At 33.2% G+C, this 10,757-nt stretch overlaps 1 pseudogene; it reads left to right on the forward strand.

Moving 5' to 3' along the window:
- Positions 1-5,994: 5,994 nt before the first annotated feature.
- On the forward strand, positions 5,995-6,314 carry LOC121487447 (annotated as a pseudogene).
- The last annotated feature ends 4,443 nt before the right edge of the window (positions 6,315-10,757 follow it).

The raw sequence follows: 10,757 nt of genomic DNA on the forward strand, positions 1-10,757 counted from the left end.
CCTCCCTTGAATGTCATCATTCCTTATTTGGGCTGATAAAGTAAAAGTAGAAATCTAGGTCACTTCTAAGAAGAACCTTAATAGCTCCTGTGTGACTTGCTACATTTTCCTTTCCTTGGCTTGAATATCATCGAAACAAAAACATAAAACTTTTTCAGTTGGAGTAAAGCCCACATGAGAAAAAAAATGTTTTTAAAAGCTATAGAAATACTGGGGATTGTTTGTTATGTAGCATAATCTGACTGTATGTTCTGACTGACATAAACTGTGTTGAGTACTGTCAAGGTCCTAGCGAGTTTTATATGGCAGTCTCCAAGTGGGAATTTAAGAAAATTTTAAGAGAGAAACCATTTAAAATAATGAAATCAACATGTAAGGAATGACCAGTAATGGCACAGTAGACCAGGGCTAAAATATCCTCATCATCAGTATTCTCAGACCTAAAAATATAAGCAAAGGGGTTACCAGGACCTGAAGAAAAAGGAAAAGAATATGTTCTTTGATGCTTCCATGTCAAAGTACCTCTGCAAGAAGGTAACAGACATTTAATGCCCCAACATCATTCTCTTCCCTTCACATACTTGCACTCAATTGGAAGTGGTAGAATAGAGAATTCTATAGAATAAAATAGATCTTTCAATATATACAATATGTGCATGACTTTGGAAGGGAACTTGAATGATATTTGACAAATTACAAAATTGACAATACAAAATGCAAAATACAGAAGTTGACCCATGTACAGATTATTACAGGAACACATGAAATAATACATGTCATAAAATAGTCAAGACCTGAGGGCTTTCAAGAAAATTCTGGAAGAATACAACTTGAACTGAATCTTAAAGACATGAAAGATTACTTTAGACAGTTTTTGAAGGTCTTCTATCTGGATGTAGATGAAAGCCCAAGCAAGAACAATATTTGCAGAAATAGAGTGATGATTTACTATCAGACCTAGGATTATGAAATTATAAAGCTGAAGATAATGCAGTGGCCAGAACAAGGAAGGCTTTATTTTATGTTAAATAATTTTGACTGTACTCTGAAGACCAAAATCTGAAGGATTTAAAAACAGTGACATAATTGGATTTGTAATTTAAAACATATGGCAGTAATAGCGATAGCTTACATTATCGAATGATTATAATATTCCACGTCATGTTTTGAGCACTAAAAATCCCCATGAGGCAAATACTATTACTATCCCTCTATGTTAAAGCAGAAAGTAGTTGTTCTAGATAACCTAATAGTAAGTAATGAAGTAAAAATTTGAAACTAGATCCCTAAAAACAAATAAATGTGAGTGCAAGACTTGGAGCATTTACAAACTATAGAAGTTATTCAGGTAAGAAACAATACCAGAGAGATCATGATGATAATGGAGAGAAAACCATTCTAAAGTTTAAGCCTGTTGGATAGGTGCTTGATTAGCTACGTGGAATGAAGGGGAAAAAGATATCAACTATATCCCACCATATCCCTAACTGAAAACAGCCAATTTACACTTTTGACAATTACACAACTGGTATTTTCACTTTGAGCAAAACTATTCAAAATTAACACACGGTATGTAAATTCACAGATGTTATTAACATACACATTTTTTTTTTGGTTTGTTGAAGATATTTCAGATATATGCACTAAAAAAAGCAAACAGTTTAATATTGAAAATATTGCCTCTTTTTTAGAATTAATTAATTGATTGATTAATTAATTGATTGATTGATTGAGACACAGAGAGAGAGAGGCAGAGGGAGAAGCAGGCTCCATGCAGGGAGCCGGACACGGGACTCGATCCTAGGTCTCCAGGGTCACACCCCAGGCTGCAGGCAGCACTAAACCACTGCCTGAAAATATTGCCTCTTAAGGCTTGAAAAATAAAAATTAAAGTGAAAAACAACAGGATAGTTAAATTTAGAGTTAGCTCATTAAATTCATGGAGCTAGGATAAATAATACTGGGCTTTTGTGATACCTACCTTAATAGATCTGTGTCATTTGAGCATTTAAAAAGCTAATTAAAACAGCAACTATAGTTTCCTAGCTCCATCATCATCTCACTAATTTTGTAGGACAAACCTATTTTTATCTTCATTAACTGCTTAACTATCTCTTATCTTTCTCTAAGATAATCTAGGTTATTTTTGGTTGTGGTGAAATTTCGATGACTCGTAAAGGAATAATTTAAAGAATTTTAACTTTAACTAAAGTCTTTCTTTTCTCTTCTTTTCCCTCTGTATCCTTGCATGTAAACTGATTACATAAAGCTGTTTAAGGATTTATTCTATGCCTGAAAACAATCATTCTTTCCAGTTATTAGAGTTGAGAATTTTATCTGCCTCTTACACACACATAGACACACACACACACACACACACACACACATACCTTTTGACCTCAAATAGGTACTATTTTAAAAAGTAAATACAACTTTAAAATAAGAAACTGTCACTGCATATGTTGATCAAAGTGTCATATTGTTATATTAGAAAATACATAAATCTACTATGGAACAAAAACTATGCTATCTTCCTTTAAAGTATAAGAGTAAATGTTGCAGAAAAATTATTATTATTAAGGAAAACTCATATTCATCATATTTAGATCCATGAAAACATTAATGGAAAAAATAAGTCATCAATTATTAGTCACATGTATAACGTAAAGGGACTAGATACTTACCATGTGTATTAGTTATCTTATCTGCATTTTAAAAGCACCTTAAAAACTATCCACACAAAATAAACTTTACCTCACATTTTCTGAGTCTCACAAAAATAGGAGAGGCTTAACTGACTTAGGGTCTGTCATGAGTTTGTAAGTCAGCCTGTTAGCTAGGGCTGTAATCAGCTGAAGGATAATGTTTTCAAGATCATTGATGAGCTGTTGATAGTAGCCTTTATTACTGCATTCTACTATAAGCTTGAACAGAGTTCGGTGATCCACTTCCAGTCTTTCTCATATGGTTTATGTGGTTGGAGCCTTCGGTTCCTCACCTGCTTCTCTATTTATGATGTGGTAAATGACTTTTCCCAGAATGTGTGATCCAAGAAGGAAATAGTGGCATATATGGAAAGCCACAGTATCTTTTATGACATGTTAGAAATAACATACCATTACTTATGCCATCTTCTGTTGGTCACACTCAAAAATCTTGATGTAATGTAGGAAGGGAATATATGATAGTGTGAATATTGGGAGAATTGAGGGCAATTTTGAAGGTAGGCTGTCATAACATGTTATAATTTCTATGTAGTAAACAAAGGAAAACAGAGCAAATTACAACCAAATAATTCTAAGTGAATAAAAAAGAAATAGAATTAAAAAACATAAAATTGGGATTAAGCCCACAAATTATGGCTCAGCAATAGATATAAAACAAAAATAAAATAAAACAAAAACAAAAACAAAAATGAAAATAAAAAATAGTTATTCAAATTGTGGAAAGGAGATTTTCTAAAGAGGATTTAGAAAATACTAAGGAATAAAGGATGATTAATGATAGCACCTTCTTTTTAAAAACTCTGAGATATAATCACATAACATGAAATTGACCCTTTGAAAATGTACAATTCAAAATTTAATACATCCATAGATGTGCAACCATAAACACTATCTAAATTTAGAACATTTTTATCACTCAAAAAAATAAATTCTATTAGTAGTCACTATCCATTTTGCCAGAACCCCATATATATCTGAACCTTCACCAGTTCACATCTCTCAACAGAGAGAGGGTATGTTTGTTACAACTGATGAATCTACATTAACATATCATAATCACTTAAAGGCTATAATTTTCATTATTGTTCATTCTTGGTGTTCATTCTTGGTGAACAGATGAATAATCACATGTATCCATCATTATGGTATCATGAAGAGCATTTTCACTGCCCTAAATACCTCTTGCATTTTGCCTGTTTTTCTCTCCTACACCTCAACACCTAGCAACCACTGAGCTATTTATTATCTCCATAGTTGTGCCTATTCTGAAATCTATTTTTTTAAAGATATATTTATTTATTTTAGAGAAAGAGTAGTGGGAGACGGGTAGAAGGAAAAAGAATCTCAAGCAGACTCTCTGCTGAGTGCAGAGCCCAATATGAGGCTCAATCTCACCACTCTGAGATCATGACCTGAGCCGAAGTCAAGAGCTGGATCCTCAACTGACTGAGTCACCCAGGTGCCCCTGACTTTTTGGTAATCTTATATAGTTGGAATCATATAGTATGTAGTATTTTTGGATTGGCTCCTATTACTTAGTAATAAAGCATTTAAGGTCCCCCCATATATTTTCATGGCTCAATATCTCATTTCTTTATAGCACTAAATAATATTATCTTGTCTAAATGTTCTACTGTTTATTTATCCATTCATATACTAAAGAATTAACTTCAAAAAGGGGGGAATCCTGGGGTGGCTCAGTCAGTTAAGCCTTCCACTCTGGATCTTGGCTCAGGTTGTGAGATGGAGCTCTGTGTCCTACTCCTTGATGGGTGTGGAGCCTGCTTAAGATTCTTTCTCTCCCTCTCCTTGTGCCCCTCGCCACCTCAAAAAAAAAAAAAAAAAAAAAAAGAATGATCACAGCTTTTTTTTCATGTTTGACAATTATGAATAAAGCTGCTATGAACATCGTGTGTAGGATTTTGTGTGGACACAAGTTTTCAGCTTCTTTAGGTAAATACCAAAGAGTGCATTTGCTGAATCATATGGTAAGAATATGTGTAGTTCTCCAAGAAACCACAAAATTGCTTTCCAAAGTAGCTTTCTTATTTTGCATTTTCACCAAAAGTGAATGAGAGTTCCTGGTGCTCCACATCCTTCCCAGGATTTGCTGTTGTCAATGATCTAGAATTTGGCCATTTTAGCATGTGTATAGTGGTATCTCATTGTTTTAATGTGCATTTTCCTGATGACATTTTGTTTGAAGCTTCTTATACATATCATATCTTCTTTGGAGAGGTATCTGTTAAGTTCTTTGACCCATTTCTCATAGGATTGTTTATTTTCTTATTGTTTAAAGAGTTCTTTGCATATTTTGCAAAACACTCCTTTGCTTTCACAGAGTAGAGGTTTTTGTTTTGTTTTGTTTTTTTCACTTTAATGAAGTCCAACTTAATACTTTCTTTCATGGATTATCTATTGTATTGCCAATACCACACTATCTTGATTGCTATAGCTTTATAGTAAGCCTTGCAGTTTAAAAAATGTCAGTTATCCAATTTTGTTATTTTTCTTCAATATTGTGTTGACCATTCTGCATTTTTTTGCCTCTCTGTATAAATTTTAGAATCAGCTTGTCAATATCCACTGAAAAACCTTTGGGATCTTATTTCATGTTGAATTGAATTTATCAATCAATTTAGACAGAACTGACATCTTGACAATGCTGAGTCATTCTGTCCATGAACGTATATTATCTCTTCAGTTATTTAATTATTCTTTGACTTCATTCATCAGAGGTCCAGATCAACATAACTCAGTTAAGATGATCTACTTAAGAAGTATTACTCCATTTACTAAATTATTACTATTTTTCTTAAGATTATCATATATGCTCAAAGAATTGAAATTTAAGACTAAAAGTCATGAAAGTCCCTATGATGTGTTAGGCAATTCTGGTCTTAGTTTTCTAGATAGGATGTTATCAGTCCTTTTGGACGTATCTAGAACATTCTGACCCCAAATATATTTTATAATACTTAATAATATGTGAAGTTATACCATAGTGTATTCCATGTAATTATGCAATGCCTGCAGTTCTCAGAAGGATATTGATATTGTAAACATCGTGAACAGAACAGTGGAACACTGAAGCAATTTTTTTGTTGAAATTTTATTTATTTTTTATTTGAAAACTAAAACTTAGAGAAGCTGCCTGTATTCTGGGAAGCTTTTTCCCACCTTCACATGTTCCAAGGATCAGATTGAGGGTTTCTCCTTGCTCAGGCAGTGGCTGGAGAACAGAGTGCAAACTGCAGAGAACTAAATCATGACAAGACTGACATTTAGGAAAATTCTTCCTCTCTTTGACCAAGGTGAAGTTGAAAGAAGTACAGGCAGAACTGTAAACAGAGGAAGCATTGTGCTTCTAGAAAAATCTCAAGGAAAAGTATTACAAGCAACAGTAGTAGATATTGGATCAGGCTCTAAAGGAAAAGATGGAGAGATTCAACCAGTTATCATGAAAGTTGGCGTTTAAGTTTTTCTAGGATATGGAGGCACCACAAAAGTTCTAGACACAAGAATTATTTCTTATTTAGAGACGGTGACAATCTTGTAGAATATATGATTGAAATAAGTCACTATTGAAATAGCATGATGTGAAGCTGCTCATTCCACTGCAGTTTTGAAATCTTTTCCCATAAGAATAATTTCCAAATCTCATTCTTATACTTAACAATATCCAAACTAATGCTACCCAATGTCTGTAAAATTTAGTTTCAGTGCAGTGATATACTTTACCAAAATAAAAATATTGCCAAATAAAGACTACCAAATAAAAAAACATAATTGAGAAGAAAAATAAAAATGTAGAGGAAAAGTGGTAAGTACAAGTGTGGCAACAAAAACCACTTGGACAACATTTGTTCTAGGTTCACTTTATCAACATTCTAACAGCCATACTTTATCATTGCTCTATTTACCTATTTCTCTCTAGCCCTTTCTTTCTCTTTTATCTCTCTATCTAATTATCTCTAATTTGCACATATCAGTGCCCTATCTCTAAAGACTTCAATGTATATTTCATGAAAATAAGGATATAATCATATATAACCAAAGTATAATTAATTTCCGACTTCAGTAAATTTATTATTTGGGTAAAATACTTATCTAATCTACTGTTCTTATTTCAAATTTGTCAGTTGAACTGGTGTGTTTTACTATATTATTTTCCCCTCCAGTGCAGGATTTAAACTAGAATCGAGTCTTATATTTGTCATGTTTCTTTAATTTCCTTTAATCTAGATCATTTCCACATTCTTTGTCTTATATGTCATTGACATTTTTGAAGAAAACTGCTTTTTTTAATTTTGATAAAATAATTATTTCAGGTCAGCTAACATTTCTTTTTCATAAGTAGATTCAATTTACACATTTCTAGTGAGAATATTATATAGTTGCTGTTATGCTTTCCTCAGGTATCACATCTGGAGGCACACAATTTCCATTTAGCCCTAATTGGTTATCCTAATTCTGATCACTTTGTCAAAATTGTCTGATTTCTCCACTGTACACTACTATTTTTTTTTTTTTACACTACTATTTCTGATGTTGCAAATAAGAAACAATCTGTGAGGATAGGCATGCCTCAGAGAAACTGCGTGTGATTCAGTTCCAGACCACCACAATAAAGTGAATATTGAGATAAACCACATCAAATGAATTTTTTGCCTTCCCAGTGCATTAAAAAAAAAAATGTGTTTATATTGTACTGTCTACTGAGGGTGCCATAGCACTATTTCTAAAAAATGTACATATCTTAACTAAACATACTTTATTGATTAAAAAGAATGTTCACTATCACCTACATTTCAGCAAGTTATAATCTTTCTGCTGATGGAGAGTTTTGCCTCTGTGTTGGTGGCCATTGACTAGTCAAGATGGTGGTTGGTGAAGGTTGAGGTGCTAATGGCAGTTGCTTAAATTAAGACAACAATGAAGTTTCCCACATCAGTTGGTTCTTCTTTTCACGAATGATTTCTCCGTAGTGTGTGATGCTGTTTGACAGCATTTTAGCCACAATAGAAGTTCTTTCAGAATTGGTGTCAGTTCTCTCACACTCAGTCATGTCCTTGTCAAACAAGTTTACTTGCTATTCTAAATCTTACTTTGCTATGATTTCAGCAATCTCTATGGTGTCCTCACCAGGAGTAGCTTTCAACTGAAGAAACCATTTTCTTTGCTCATCCATAAAAAGCCACTCTTCATCCATTCTGGTGTTATCATGAGATTACATAATTCTATTTCTCTTGTTATTTTCACCACATCTACAGTTACTTTTCTCCACTGAATCTTGGACCTTCAATTTGTAAAAAAAAAAAAACACAAAAAAACCCACAAAATCCATGAATGATAATAAAGTGAGGCACGATAAAATGAGGTATCTCTGTATATACGTTAAAAACATGCCAATATGCCTGCTTTTGGCCCAGGGCATGATCTTGGAGTCCCGGGATCGAGTCCCACATCAGGCTCCTGGCATGGAGCCTGCTTCTCCCTCTGCCTGTATCTCTGCCTCTCTCTCTCTATGTCTATCATGAATGAATAAATAAATCTTAAAAAAAAAAAAAACATGCCAGTATTTCACTCCTCATCAAAATTTCCCATGAGATTTAGTTAGCATCTATTCAAGATTGCCAGGACAATTTTTAATTGGTGACAATCTTTAAGACTCTGGCAAAATGTTGATTTTACAATTCTAGCACTCCCTCTACATTTCCCAGTTACCACCGACTATCAATATCCTATAAACAAGAAGCTTCCTTTGGCCTATTAATTTTACTCATTTATATATTTGTGTATGCATGTGTGTATGTATATATATATGTGTGTGTGTGTGTGTGTGTGTGTGTGTGTGTGTGTGAATGTATATGTGAATGTATTGTTAGGCTGTGGGACCCTTTTCCACCTTTACCATCCTTATAACACAAACCTCTGATTTTTTTTTTTAATATTTTTTAAAAATTTTTATTTATTTATGATAGTCACAGAGAGAGAGAGGCAGAGACACAGGCAGAGGGAAAAGCAGGCTCCATGCTCCCGGAGCCGGACATGGGATTCGATCCCGGGTCTCCAGGATTGCGCCCTGGGCCAAAGGCAGGTGCCAAACCGCTGCGCCACCCAGGGATCCCCAACCTATCAGTTTTTTAACCCTTCATTAAATTCTGGCAAAACAAGATATTTGAGATCATACATACCTTTTCCAGCCCTGAAATTAGCAAAAATATCCAAGAAACTCTGGTTCTTTTTAGTGGAGAATGGCATCAGAGACCAACATCTGTGCAGTAGCTATGTTCATTGCTATTGAGGTTTCTTTGCTTCTGATCTTTTCAACAAATAGAAGTATAGAATGATTGCTTGTATATTACACATATGCAGACACAAACATACATAAATTCATACACATATAACACGTATGCATACAAATGTAACAAGAAGGATGTGCGTATATATGTACTTTCTTCATTTTATATATGTACTTTTTTCATTTTATAATGAAAATAAATTGGTGTTTTTTATTTCGCTTTCATTTGTAAGTTCCAATTATGCCAAAACAATCTGCTTCAATGAAAGAAACCTTAGTATAATCCTAAGAACATGCATATATATTTAGTAGGATCTTCTTCATTTCTAAATAAATTATATATCTGATATACATTAACCAATAAAGAATACCAATATTAGAATTCAGGACAATTATTTTTTTTTCATTGAGAATTAATTACAATACAATACATGCACACAAAACAAACCCACAAAGCCATGATGTAGGTAGTGAGAGGCACTTAAGCATATTTAAATGCTTACAAACAGGCTTTCTTTCTTTTTATTTTTTTCTTTTTTTTTAGGCAACAAATTATTTTCAGTCCTTGTCACCTTCTCACATTCACCTAGCACCATAGATGCAAGGATGTACAGCAGTCTCATTCTTAAAATTGTAAAGCATGTCTTGAATAGCAATATTGAGTATATGGTATATAATATATATGTATAATAATATATAATTAGTTTACATAGACAACACTAGTCACAACTGCAACTGAAGATTCAGTGATCTTTTCTGCCTTTCTCCAATCCACATTGATATTTTCCTTCTTCTATACAGCAAATCCTGGTTCTTAATAACAAAAATGTGTTTATTCATTTTCTTAGTTCCTTAATATATCTACAGTAGTGTAAGAATTGCTTTTAACATACCACTGCAAATAAATAAGCATATTAAAAAGAGAGTTCAGGGTTCTTTGTGGTTCTCTCTTATCCCATCCTTCATAAAAGTTTGGGTATAGTAAAAAATATATATTTAACAAAGCATAGTTAAATACTATGTCCTGTTTTCCTTTGTGCTTTTCACAATGGGAGAGAAAATAGATAGACTTCATTTTATTTCATAATATGATAAAAAGAATCTGCTCTGTAGTTTCTCTATCATTTTATTCACCAAAAATCTTCTTGCACTTTTTAAAATTCATTTAAAGTTTCAAATCTTCATTTTGTTAGTTTTGTTTGAATTATATCCTTTTTCATGTGCTAGTGTACCAATGTGTCACTTAGAGCAAAAATAAAAGCATAGCATTTACTCTTTCATTTAGCATAATTTAACACAACCACTTGTATTCATGGGGAATGTTGCATAGTTTATTAAAAGCTTCTGTTCATAAATTTAGGTTCTAGCTTAAAGGACTGTTGACTCAAATTACCATGGCAATTCTCTAATCTTTAACCATGCTGTCCTTCCTTCTTCTGTCCTTTCCTGTCTTTAAAATTGAGTTGTGATTTCATGTTCAACTTGAGCATTGTTTTTATTTTTTGTTTGGTTATAATGTGGTTAGAATAGAAATATGAAAGCTCTTCAGATGGATGCAATCACAAAAATCTAGAAAAGTGCACTTAGGGGAACTGTGAAGAATATTGAAGAAAAAGTGTAGAGAAAAGGACCATCGACTTTACTATGGAAGGTACCATAAGCCTGATTGTCACATGCTCCCTCCATCTCTTCTTCAGTCTTGCCACTACAGCTTGATTACTGAAATA

The sequence above is a fragment of the Vulpes lagopus genome, chromosome 1 (genome assembly GCF_018345385.1).
Source record: "Vulpes lagopus strain Blue_001 chromosome 1, ASM1834538v1, whole genome shotgun sequence".
NCBI lineage: Eukaryota > Metazoa > Chordata > Mammalia > Carnivora > Canidae > Vulpes > Vulpes lagopus.